At 32.4% G+C, this 14,119-nt stretch overlaps 1 protein-coding gene across 1 annotated transcript in view; it reads right to left on the bottom strand.

The window, feature by feature from the left end:
* Nucleotides 1-14,119, bottom strand: part of LOC124535850 (connectin-like) — a 111,564-nt gene that overhangs the window by 27,313 nt on the left and 70,132 nt on the right. The window lies entirely within an intron of this gene.

Genomic DNA, 14,119 nt, shown 5'->3' with positions numbered 1-14,119 from the left:
AAAATCATCAGGCCTAACACTTAAATTATCGAAATGTAACTTTTTCATGACCACTGTAGACTTTCTAGGTTTTGAACTTTCCGAAAGCGGTATAAAGCCCGGTTCATAGAAAACCGATGCAGTAAAAAATTTTCCTCGCCCCACCTCACAACAAAATATTCGTCAGTTTTTAGGATTAGCTAACTTTTTTAGAAGATTCATTAAAAATTTTTCCATTATAGCCAGACCATTAACTCAATTGCTTAAAAAGGATAGTAAATTTATATGGACCGATGATCAAGAAAACGCTTTTGTTCAACTGAAATCTAAACTAAGTGAAAGACCAACTATGGCTTTATATGATCAGCATGCGGAAACAGAATTACATACGGATGCGTGTAAAATAGGTATTGGTGCTATCTTACTCCAACGATCTGGTTCGGGACCGTTCCGTGCCGTATCTTACTTTAGTCGTCAAACTTCCCATGATGAACAACGGTTTACGTCCTACGATCTAGAAACGCTCGCGGTTATTTGCGCTTTACAACGTTTTAGGGTTTATTTACTTGGTCTAGAGTTTAAAATTGTAACGGACTGTAATTCATTGCGAGCTACTTTTGAGAAACGTGACCTTATTCCCCGTGTCGCGAGATGGTGGAGCCAACTTCAAGAATTTAATTGTCACATTGAGTATAGAGCCGGTAACAAAATGAGTCATGCAGATGCTTTGAGTCGTAATCCCGTTAATAAAAGTAAAGATAATAATATAACGTTAGAAGATTCTGTCTTTACTATTAATTGTAATGACTGGTTAGCTACTGTTCAAAACACTGATCCAAAATTAAAACGTATTATTGATATCCTCACAGACAAACAAACTGACGAAGTAACTGACATAAAAAATAATTACCGTTATATAAATGAACATTTATATAGGAAAACCGATTCAGGGTTAAAATGGGTAGTTCCCAAAGCATCTAGATGGCGAATCGTTAAGCAGTGTCATGATGATATAGGTCATGTGGGAATAGATAAGGCCCTGGCAAAGATCTCTAGCGACTATTGGTTTCCAAAAATGAGGCCATTTGTTCAAAAATATGTGCGTTCGTGTCTAGACTGTGCCTACCATAAAGCTCCTGCGGGTAAACCAGAGGGGTTTCTAAACCCGATACCAAAAATTCCAAGCCCATTTCATACAATCCATTTGGATCATTTAGGTCCTTTCGTACGAAGCCGAAACAGAAATACCTATTTACTTGTTGTAATTGATGCATTTTCAAAATTTATATTGATAAAACCAGTTCGCGGCACTGATACAAAATATGTAATATCAGTATTAAAAGATATATTTTATACTTTTAGTGTTCCAAACAGACTAATATCAGATAGGGGTAGTAGTTTTACGAGTCTTGCATTTAAAAAATTCATGAATGAGTTAAATATTAAACATATTATGAATGCTGTGTCGACCCCCCGAGCTAACGGGCAGGTTGAGAGATACAACCGCACTATAACAGAATCATTAGCAGTTGAAAATAACAATTGTCCTGAAAATCGTTGGGATGATCATGTAGCTAAAATTCAGTGGTCTTTAAATAATACATTCAACAAAGGAATTGGACGTACACCGGCTTAAGTACTGTTTGGTTTTAAAATGGTTAGCATGTCAGATAGTCGTATTAACGGTACAATCAATGATGATCTAGAGCGCGTAGTAGAAAGCAGAGATTCTATCCGCAACGAAGTAATAAATCACATATCTAAAAACCAAAAATATCAAAAAGAACAATTTGATAAACACAGAAAGCCACCACGTACATATCAAATTGGCGATCTCGTTCGTATTTCACGTAATCAACCTTCGACGGGTCAAAGTAAAAAGCTCCTACCTAAATTTCAGGGCCCATATAAAATAACAAAAATATTTGACAACGATAGGTATGAAATCGAAAATACACCGATAACAAAAAAAAGTAAAGGTAACTATAAAGCGGTTGTTGCTGTTGATAAAATTCAGCCTTGGGTAATGTTCGATCGTCTTTCAGAGGATAGCGATAGCAATGAAAATGATAAGTCAAACGAGTCTAATAGTTCAAGTGACTCTAAATCTGATTGTGATGTTAATGATGATGTGTAAATGTTTATGTAAAAATATAATTAAGGAATTGTATGAAAATTAATGTAAGATAAGGTTAAGAACTGAATTATATATAAATAATAATTAACTTGTTTATGGTTATGAATTATAAAAAAAAGCGAATGTGTAATTTATAATTGATTAAGGATTTAAGATTAAATTGAGTCATGTTTATTTAATCAGTAAGTAGATTCGGTGGGCAGATTGCCCAAGTAGGCGGGCAGATTGCCCTAGTAGACGGGCAGATTGCCCTAGTAGACGGGCAGATTGCCCTAGTAGCCGGGCAGATTGCCCTAGTAGACGGGCAGATTGCCCTAGTAGCCGGGCAGATTGCCCTAGTAGCCGGGCAGATTGCCCTAGTAGCCGGGCGGATTGCCCTAGTAGCCGGGCAGATTGCCCTAGAAGCCGGGCAGATTGCCCTAGTAGCCGGGCAGATTGCCCTAGTAGCCGGGCAGATTGCCCTATATGTATAATAGTTGTAGTAATTATATATTAATAATTTTAGTTACGTTTGTTATGTCTTGCTGTTATTTATTTATTTATTTTTCTTCTTCTTTTCTTTCTTTTTGGAAACACGAGGTCGCGTTTCGGTGCAGGACGGCCGAACTGTAAGAAATTTATATGTACCCACAAATTTTTACTAAAATATTGTTATGTTCAGTGTATAAAAAGAGCTGTAAAATCATTGTTAGGCAGTCGGTCGTTATGCTGCTGGTCGTAAGGTTCGATCCGTGAGAACCGTACATGTAAAAACGCGCATATAAAGTTATTAAAATTGGTAGTTGTGAAGTGTAAGAGTGAAAACTATGTTCAATTTGTGAATTGTGTAAAACTACGTATTGTGAAATATTGTGTATTGTGGAAGTTTATTGTATTCAGTGAGTGATAATTTATTGAGAATGATTAAAAAGTGTTAAAGTGCAGTTGGTGTTTTTATTATAACCGCTACCCTTCTGAGATTATTTTACACAAGGGACATAACATCTTAGTTACCAAGTTTGGTGGCACATTGACGATGTAAGGAATAGTTAAAATTTCTTACAGCGTCATTGTCAATGGGTGATGGTGACCACTTACCATCAAGTGCCTCATATGCTCGTCCGCCAACCTATACCATAAAAAAAATCTTATATTTAGTGTTGTAAAAAATCGATTAAACCCTCATGTGTCTATGAAATTCTGACAAAGCGGGTAACAGAAGATGAAAATGTTTTCCTTGTAAGGAAGGGAAGGACAGTTACAGGAAGATCAGTGACGTGATGTTTTCTATGATATCGTTTACCAAGTAGCTGTTTTGCTGAAGACTCACTTATTTTTTATTACCTTACAAATACGTCTGAAGTACATAGTATTGGGACAAAACTTGAATTCATCTGAATCAATGTACATAATATGAAATATAATAAGTTATTGACTTACGACTTGTACCAGAAATGAAAGTAAAAGCAAAGTTCTTTTTGATTTCAAATAGCAAAACCATTTTATGAAATAAAAGTATGTTGTGACATATCTTTGAAGCGATATGCATAACATTCTATTTTTAACATAATATCAGAATACCCACGCGAAATTTATAAGACATAACCAATTAGCAAACTAATGAACGGCTTACTCGTGAAAGGAAAACAGACAGAATTACTTTTGTATTTATGTAAAGAAACAGTATAGTACGACACAAATTAGATGTAGCATCGGAAAATACAATGCAATAAAACCGATTACTGCCGATTTACACAACCAATAGAAATAGCTCCCTATAGCGCCTTTCGACGCTATTCGTCGCTATAGATTCACGCGTCAGAGAAAGCAAGTGCATGTAAATCGACGCGTCAAATTGACGAATATATTAGGTCATGTGATATTACAAGTTATTACGTTTGTGCAAAGATCATATTCGCAAGAGAGATTAAAAATGATAATTTGGGATCGCGTACTCAATTCGGATGTGATCGGTTTTCCGAATTTTGCCGATGCGACATCTAAGTTGTGTCGTACTATATTTTTGTTTAATTTGAATTCCGCACATCAACTGTCATCGAACGCATCATGACAACTAAATTTTGTAAGCTATGAAAAATATTAACATAGAAGCAATCTTAGAAAATTAAAGAGTCTGGTAATTTAGGAGAAGACATTGTTAATAAAAACATTAAATGTCGTTTCTCTTACAGGTTTGTAAATATTATTTTTTGAAAAGCAATACAATCTTATTTTTCTTTTTTTTTTGTTTTATAATGGTAATGTATGTAAAACTAACAAATAAATCTTTTCTTACAGAGTAACTCAATTTTGTTTCATTAACCGTGTCATCCTAATAAAGAAGAAAGATCCTAAGAAAAATAATCTTATATTTATAATATAAGTATAGATTTAATGTAACAAGATTTGTGTCACTTTTAAATCTAAACAAGGTCTATTAGTAATTCTATCTTCGTATATTTTTATAAAACGATTCAAATCAAAATGGATCACTGGTTCAATAAAATCCGATTATATTATGTTTTGATAAAACAGTGACAGCCCCAATATAAGAATAAAATACTATACGTTCAAAAACAATTTAAACTTTTCTGAACCAGAACAGTTTTATACATAAATAACAAAATGTAAAGAAATATTGTACGTGTACCGGCCATAGAGAATGCGAATTCTAGGACCCATTATTCTCAAAATACAGTCTCACATTTACCGGTCGAATATGCTCCGAATGTTCTACTACTGTTATAAAAGCCGTAACAATAGATGAATGGAATAGAACCGAAAAAAAAGCAAAACGGTAAGGCTTGAAGCATTGAGTAAAAGTCGTGAAATGGCTTAATCACATGTGTGAAAACATTTCATACCACATTTTTACCACTGGCTAGCAATTAAAAATATTAAAGTAGGATTATAAAAAAGGTTAAATGTAAAAAGTTTATACTTTAACTCATATTTGTATAAGCTTTATTAAAATTGTAAAATTAAATATTCTAAATGTTATTAATGAAGTTAATAATACAAAAACGGTTTTGTCGACTGAACTAAAAGGTTGGGTGAATAAATTATTTAGTTAATATTTATATATTGTATTTTGTGCTGTATTTTAATTTATCAGTATCAAACATAGAGAAAATATTAGTTTGACTTTTTTGTTTAGACGTTTTATAGAGTTAATTCATACTTTTAAAATAAATAAATGAAACTAAAATAATTTTAATATCTTTCGAATTTCGATTCGACATAAAATAATATTCAATATCATTTAAGCTGATTTTACGATGTCTCAATATTAAAAATGATTTTACGAATGAAATACATTTATTACTATTTTAACTTGAAATTCTGAAAACTCTTTTGATTCGGGATATTTAAAACCCTGTCGCTTTGATGCGGACGTCAATAAAACAATTGAAATCAAAGTATTGAAATTTATACGATTAAATAATGTGTATGGGTAGAAGCAGTTACAAATATTGCATAAGCAGGTGAAGCTCAACTCACAATTATTCAAGTAGGCTTTTACAAGCTTTTTCTACCACCCACACATCAGTTATACTACCGCCAAATAACAGTACTCAGTATTGTTGTGTTCCGATCTGAAGGGTGAGTGAGCCAGCGCAACTACAGGCACAAGGGACATAACATCTTAGTTACCAAGGTTGGTGGCACATTGACAATGTAAGGAATAGTTAATATTTCTTACAGCGTCATCGTCTATGGGTGATGGTGACCACTTACCATCAGGTGGTTCATATGCTCGTCCGCCAATCTATACCATAAAAAAGCACTTTTAAATCGTTATTTTACAATAAAGTTAAGCTACCACCGTTTCGGAAAGTAGATTTTACCGGAAAGAACCGACAAGAAACTCAGTAGTTACTCTTTTTCAACATTTCATTTTTGTCTCCATAAAGTCATCCTTCTTTGGTCAATGTAAATTTCTATGTTTATTTTTATTACACAACTAAAGAAGTTATTGTTCAGTACGCAGATTTTATTATAACATATTAATGCTGTATTGGGCAGCTTTTGAAGACAATTTAAAAAACAAGCGAACCCGCGGACGACAATTAGTCTTTAATAAAGCATTAGTCAGTTGATCAAATATTTTATAATTACAAGATGTATAGACTAAGGACTATAGTTGGGCTTTAGGTAAGATTTAAAGAAGGGCTTTTAGGCAAGCCTTAAGGTAGTGCTTTGTATTCGACTTAATCGCCTTATTCTATCGACGAACATCTAAATTATATAATACAAGGTTGCTATAATATTGTGGTATGATGTCATAAGTCAGTGATTACAGATACAAAGGATAATCATACCGTTTCAGTTACCACGATCGTTTATAGACAAGTGTCACCATCTATCGGCTAAAAAAATTAAGTATTGTCATCATTTCAAACTGTATCAAAATTCTTTATTTAAAAAGACTCAATTTAAAACTACTTCTATCTAATTTCGTAACGTTGATTCTAATAAATGCCCAGATAAGAAACTCAGTAGTTATAAGTTATGCTCTTCGTATATAGGTATTTAAATGAATATAACGCCATTTTTTGTTGTGTATCCTTGTTTTGTAGCTATGTATTAATCTATGTGTTATTTATTAAATATTTTTAACGTTTAGTAAGTAAACATAAACCCATATCATTGATATAAGTATAAATTAATTTTTCTTTAATTATCCGATTTGGTTCAAACGTTGTAAAGTTTTAGTCGATTCATACATCTAGCATTGTACTATCAACGTATAATTATTTGTATACCATGTTAAAAAGAATTATACCGAGCATATTTATAAATAGAAATGCAAAATTGTATAACTTGTTCCGTATACTAAAATGCTGTTAAATATTTAAAGCGATCGTTCTAAAAGGACGTGGAAGTTTTATAAGAAGTTTTTCGTTTACGTTAAGAGCAACGCGTAACATTAGTAGCAACGGTCGTTGTGAGGCTCTCGACGCGGCAAATAGCTTCAGCGCAAGGGTAGGCTAGAAGTGAATAACCTCTTTGTAGGATGTTTAAAACGCGCTTATTATTTTGGGAAAATATAACAGAGTAAAGACTCGCAAAATTTTCGTTGAAACACATTTATATAAAAAAAGGAATGTCTGTTATTTCAGTATCGTGTTTGTTTTTGGAAATGTTTTTTTTCGAAATTCGATAACTTGGACGTAAAACTTATGTTTTCTTTTTTTCAGTATCGTGTCGGAAAATTTTATATTTTTCTAACATGTACGACGTGATACTTTTGTTAGGTTATGGAAGTACTAGATTTTCATTGTATGATTCGGAGACGGTCATTAACAACCTCTAAATTGAATCGTGATATAAAATCCAAGTGTTATTGCATTAATACGAAGCCTAGTTGATGCCAGGCAAGATATATGTATAGAATTATTACCAGTACTAGCAATGAATAAAATAATATTCAGTGTTTCAATATTGAGGCAATACAACGGCGAATGTAAAATGATTTCAGTGAATTTAATAAAATATAGCTAACGTGATTGTGATGACTGTAATTAACTTTTCTTTTCTCTACTCGATTACCCAAAATATATTCAATTACGGCAACAATAATACGTTCCATCAGAAACATGTATTTAAAAAAATATATCACGACTTTTTGCTTTTGAGCATACCGAAATTAAAGTCATTATCTTACGTGACTCGTACATGCATAACTTTGTACAGTCTCGTACTAAATATTTATTTTATTAATCTCACTAGAATAAAGCAAGCTAGGTCTTAGTTCCTCTAATTGCCATATAAAATCATTCAAACTATAGTAGTATAGTAAAGTACAAGCCGTTAAATTTCCCAGTGTTGGGCTAAGGCCTCTTCTTTTGAGGAGAAGTTAGGAGCATATCCCACCACACTGCTCTAGTTCGGCTTGGTGCATTCAAATGGTTTGAAGCCGCACGCATTGATGAAGATGTACGCGCTTTAACGACTGGGCCATTTCGGCTCAGTAAATCATTGAAAATGCGAACAAATTGTAATCTAATGACGTATATGGCAGCAGATAAGATTAGTACGAATATGTCGCTGGTTATTTTGACGAGACCTGAACTTCCTTGGTTATGAGTAGCAAAACATTTTATAAGTTAATGTATCGATATTTTTTATAACATTCACACACCTATCAATGTCAAAACATTTTTCATATATTTCCAGTTAAGAGTGAGAACATAAATCCTGCATGAGATATGAGTTTATGTCGCACGATATCAACGTGATATTTGAAGAGGTACCCACGCACGTTCATATTTTTTTATCCTCGTACACAAAGACATCAATCCCAAAGGTTTTACCGCTTGGTAAACAGTTTAACTTATATTTTTGAAGTTCGAACTTCTTTTGGCCCTGTGGGAGGAAATATCAAGGTCATACGTGAGTGCGCCATAAAAATTAGTAAAATTTCTTCCACCACATTTTTTGTATGTAATTTCATTTTTGTATTTAATGTAATGTTTATGTTCAAGAAATAAGACAATGTTTAAAAATTATGAGTAACAAATATTATAAATGAGTTTCTTGCCAGTTTTTCTCGGTAGAATCTACTTTCCGAACCGGTGGTAGCTTCACTTAATTGTAAAATGAGGATTCAATTATAGTGCTGATAAAAGCCTACTGAAATAAAGTTTATTTTGAAAAAAAATAAATAAATTGGACAACATCACATACATTATTCTAATCCCAATGTAAGTAGCTAAAGCACTTAGGCTATGGAAAACCAGAAGTAAGGACGGTACCAAAACCCCACCCAAGACAACATAAAAAACTAATGAACTTTTTCTTCATCGACTCGACCGGGAATCAAACCCGGGCGTACTCAACCGTGGTGTAACCATGGAAACCGGTGTACAAACTATTCGACCAAGGAGGTCGTCTTCTCGTTGTTGTCAAAATCTTCTATTTAAAACTAAGGATAACATCATCAGAGCTCATTTATTATGTAATATACCTCAAAATGGAAAAAGAAAGAGTAAGCAAGCGCGTGGTTAGTATACGGACGTTATAAGAAATAATACTCTCCTTAGCTGTTTAGTATTTACTCAAATGCTTCATTAATATAATGCTAACAAGTTTCTGCTGTGATGATCCAGTCACGTGATCGAATTGAAACAGATGATGTGTATGAAGAAACGGTGTAAGAATACATTATACGGCATTCGTCGTCGTCACAAATATGACACGCGTGTATATATCAACCGTTCTCTCGTCTATGAAAAAGAGAGCCTTTCGTCCAACACATTCACGGGTATTTCACACATTCACATAATATTTATTCATAAACGCGTTTTGGATTTACCGTAATTGCAAGCAGTCTTATCATTAATTTAACTCTGATCAGTATTAATAGTATATTATTAGTATTAATAGTATATGGCGATGCTGTTACATCGGGTTGTTATGCTATAACATGGAATTAGCCACAGCTTTTTCTTTAATTCCTTTTAACAAATTTAAACCAAAGATTATCGATTAACATTGACTTGCCCTAAACATTTCATACATAAAAGTAGAGTATAAATGAGAAAGAAACTCTGCGTGTCTGTTTGTCTGTCTGTCGCTCTTTCACGACCAAACTGCTGACCCAAATTTAATGAATAATTTAATAAATCCTTCTTAGAGCAAGATATCCGTTTCTATCATAAAGTTCCGCAGACATTTTTAACTTTGCCCTTTCGTAAACTCAAATCGTTTGTAAAAAATACATTGGCAGAAAAAGGGCATTAAAATAGCACGATAAAAAAGCGTAGGGTTAATACCTGTTGACTTCGAAGTAGGATATATATAAATCTTAAATAAGAGTATGTACTGAGTTTTTTGCCGGTTCTTCTCGGTAGAATCGAATCTCGGTGGAAAATGATGATTCAAAAGTGCTTGTAAAAGCCTACTTGAATAAAGTTTATTTTGATTTGATTTGAATGAAATTTGGTACGAAGCCAACTTAAACTCCAAGATATAAGCTACTTATTTACCTAACACATGACAACCAATACCCTTCAACGCGAGCCAAACCACAGGGGACTCTAGTTTCATCATCATACTCGTTCGGACATATGAACAATTCGATATGCTGTTTTCTGTAATCATTGTAAGTTATATGAAATAGGAACAATTAATTCTTAGTCAAGGAGCATATTCGCAATGTCATCGACGAAATTAATCTGTTTATACACTAATATATACGATTATTAATCATCGTTTCCGCGTTAACTGTGTGGCATATCTCTTGTTGTGTTACTCGCAATCGGAACAATTCACTATAATTATAGTCGCGTTATAAACCTAGTACGTTTATTTGAATGACTTATTGCTTTAGTAGTTAGCTTATAAGAACTCGAGATTTAGATTCAAAGCTTGGGTCGGACAAATAAATATTTAATGTGTTTTTAATCGACATTGAGCCGAGATGGCCCAGTGGTTAGGACGCGTGCATTTGAACCGATGATTTCGGGTTCAAACCCAGGCAAGCACCACTACATATATGTGCTTAATTTGTGTTTATAATTCATCTCGTCCTCAGCGGTGAAGGAAAATATCTTGAGGAAACCTGCATGTGTCTAATTTCATCGAAATTCTGCCACAGGTGCATTCCACCAACCCGCATTGGAACAGGGTGGTGGAATATGTTCCAAACTCTCTCCTTAATAGGAGAGGAGGCCTTAGTCCAGCAGTGGGTAATTTACAGGCTATATAATATTATAATACACATGTGTATGTATTATTTTGGCTTAGAGAGAACGTAGAACATAAAAATAATTATTATTTTATTATTACTAAAAAAAAGATTTTTGTATTTGTTATTTTAATCCCAATTGTATACTCATAGTCCATTAAATTGATTACGTGTATGCAATTAAGACTATTTTTAAGTCGGCCGTGAAGTGTAAAATCTCACGAAGTGCATGCTTATTTTTGTGTGAAGTATTTTTAACATTATTATCGAAAACGTTGTGTCCAGCGACGTCCAATTACTCTGCAAATACTATTATTTTAACGACTCCAATTAATAATTCAATTTGTGATAGCTATTTGATAATAGAAGTAATCGTACACAATGAAAATATATTCTTAAAATGTATCTTCTTAGGAAATATAAGGGCATTAAGTAATTAATGTATAGTATATTTTAACAGATTATACCAGAGATATTAATAATAATATTCTCTAAATCATTCTGATTTCATTGAAATTAATTAACAAAAGAATAATTTCGTGAAATATCTAAACACTAGCAGCCTTTGTTTTATTGATCATAGCATTTTCGGTACTGTGTTTATATAATACAATAAGCTTTGTGTAAATAAGTCTAGTGTCACAGGGCCAAAAATAGTTTAAGTAAACTCTCACCTGTATCGATGTTTAGGCGTTATAGTATTGATACTTTAAAAATAATATTGCTTTTATTCTTTAAGGAAAATATCGCAGGTCGAATTCTGATTTATTATCGTATTTATAAAGAAAATATAATTGTATAATGTATTGTTATATTCAAAGTTGTAGTAGTAGTGTAATATGTAGTATAGTAGTGTACACGCATAGTAAATTGTAGAATAATTTAAGTGTGACTCTGTAAGTTTGGAGCAATTTGATACAACGTAAACTCTGTTAAGGCAAATTTAACAACGCTTAGAATGCAGTTAGTAAACGCGAGTGCTGGTCTTGTTTTATGTTAATTATATTATGAAATGAAGTCGCAGTAGTCTTGTGGATCAAACACGTAGGTCTTAACTGAGGATCACAAATTCGAATGGATGTTTTTTTATACATTCGATCTGCTTGATGTTTATCTACCCACATTGGATTATCGTGATGGAATAAGCTCGTAATCTTCTCATCTAGGGGCGAGGCAATTTCACCCAGTTTTATGACGATAACAGGTTGTTACTAATAATAATCCTTCCAAATAAACTTCTAATTTTAGACTTCAATACAAACGGATTTAATTATAATTAAATTTCTATTTAAAAATATATTTCGTATAAGAAAATTCTTTGAGCGTGTTATTTATACATCTTTGATTTAGGTTTCGTTTTAAATAAATCTAACTTCAATTCCACAAAAGACGTTAAATTATTTCTGCCCTAGTCATTTCCTTAAGGTTCTTAAAGGAAATTCAATGAACCATACCAAAAGGCATTCGAAATGTGACGATTGTCACATTTAAAGGCGAATCGTGTATTATTTGGTATTGAGAAGGATATGTGACATGGGTTTTGAATAATGGGAGATTGGGTCTTTGAAATTTCGTGCCCATGCGCGATTAATGAGGGTACCTTAATAGTCAATGTAATGATAAACGTTGAGGTATAAGTTTAGGCAATACCATCTGAATGAATGGACATACTCGTGAATTTGGGGATATTATTAGTTTGGCTTAATTGAAACAATCAACTTTATGTTATTACGCTTCTCCAATTAAGATAGGATGCTCGTGTGCTTAAATATAACCGAAATACACTAATGATGTTTTCTGAGATCAATTTTGATAAAACATCAACCACTAAACATAATATTTAATTCTGAGTGATCATTGGTCGATAACATTCGATGACGTGAAGTGGCAACTTGTCATTGGTCAATTTGTAAAAATAATGACTCTGATTAGTGATTCAGAAGTTGGATGTGGATGATAATTTAATATCGAAAGGGCTTATTTTATATGTAGAGATGTTATTTCCTGCGTCATTTATTAATTTATTTTTTTGTTCATTAACACTAACCAATATAAATAGATATTTAGAACAGATTATTTTTTATTATATTGTTACGTATTATACGACTATAAAATATATATGATACATATTCGTAATATTTTGTAATAAACTTTTAGCAAAACATTACAATAAACTCTACTGAATTTTACTTAGCGCTTACTAGAACTGATGAACGATTACTGCTTTCAAAATATCTATAGATTTGACATGTCAAAAGATTGTAATTGTAATAAAAAAAGCTTTAATCATTACATAACATAATATGTCTCCTGACACTAACTTCCGGTATTACAGTGGGGAAATTAATTCGTTAACGAATATAAAATATTATATTGACTTCTTTGAATACAATTGATTAATTCACAGAAAAAACAAATTAAATGCATTTTTTGTAAAAACAATCTATATAATGCTATAGACCAATTATTTAATTAAAATATTTTAAACAAAATCTGCGTTATTAATTATATTTAAAAGATATTAATAAAATATGAAACGAGAACGAAAATAGTAAAGGATTCCTCTAATCCATGGCTTATACATTCGTATAAGCTGTTTTTCATTTATAAATAAAACAATAGACGGTGGACGGCAAAGAAATGAAAATGTCTGGAAAGAAACAGCTTAAATGCTTGAAAACACTGAGCTCAGTAATCAGGATTAGTTACAATATTTCCTTCAAAAGAATATCGGCAAAAATGTTAAAACAACATTATACAACGTTTCTTAGAGGTCCGTAGCAATAGCGTTGTTTACGAGACCAAGATAATAAATTCTAATAATGTCGGTCAAGCAGAGCGTACGTAATGTACGAATAATATCATATTATATCTTTCATCAATTGTTGGGAGATATGTATTATGTAATTGATAAAAACTTGATTGTATAGGAAAATATTGTATAATTATTATTTAGATGTTGTATTTTTTCGGCGGTTCTCATATAAATTATATTCAATCCACATTATATAAATTTCAATGAAATTATTACATATTATACATTTATAGTACACAATAAACGTAAGTAACAATCACTACATAGTATAAAACAAAGTCGCTTTCTCTGTCTCTTTGTAGGTATTTTTAAATCGTTAAAACTACGCAACGGATGTTGATGCGGTTTTTTTTTCATAGATAGACTGATTCGAGAGGAAGGTTTTTGTATAAAATACGTGGACGATATAGTACAGAAACACTGATAATTTTAGAAGTTTGTAACGTGATGTCGTAAACAAACAAATTCTGTAGAATATTTAGTAGTACCCGTGCGAAGCCGGGGCGGGTCGCTAGTT

This window comes from Vanessa cardui, chromosome 15, assembly GCF_905220365.1.
Source record: "Vanessa cardui chromosome 15, ilVanCard2.1, whole genome shotgun sequence".
Taxonomy (NCBI): domain Eukaryota; kingdom Metazoa; phylum Arthropoda; class Insecta; order Lepidoptera; family Nymphalidae; genus Vanessa; species Vanessa cardui.
The sequence above is the reverse complement of the archived record's forward strand: the minus strand, read 5'-3'. Positions and strand labels throughout refer to the sequence as shown.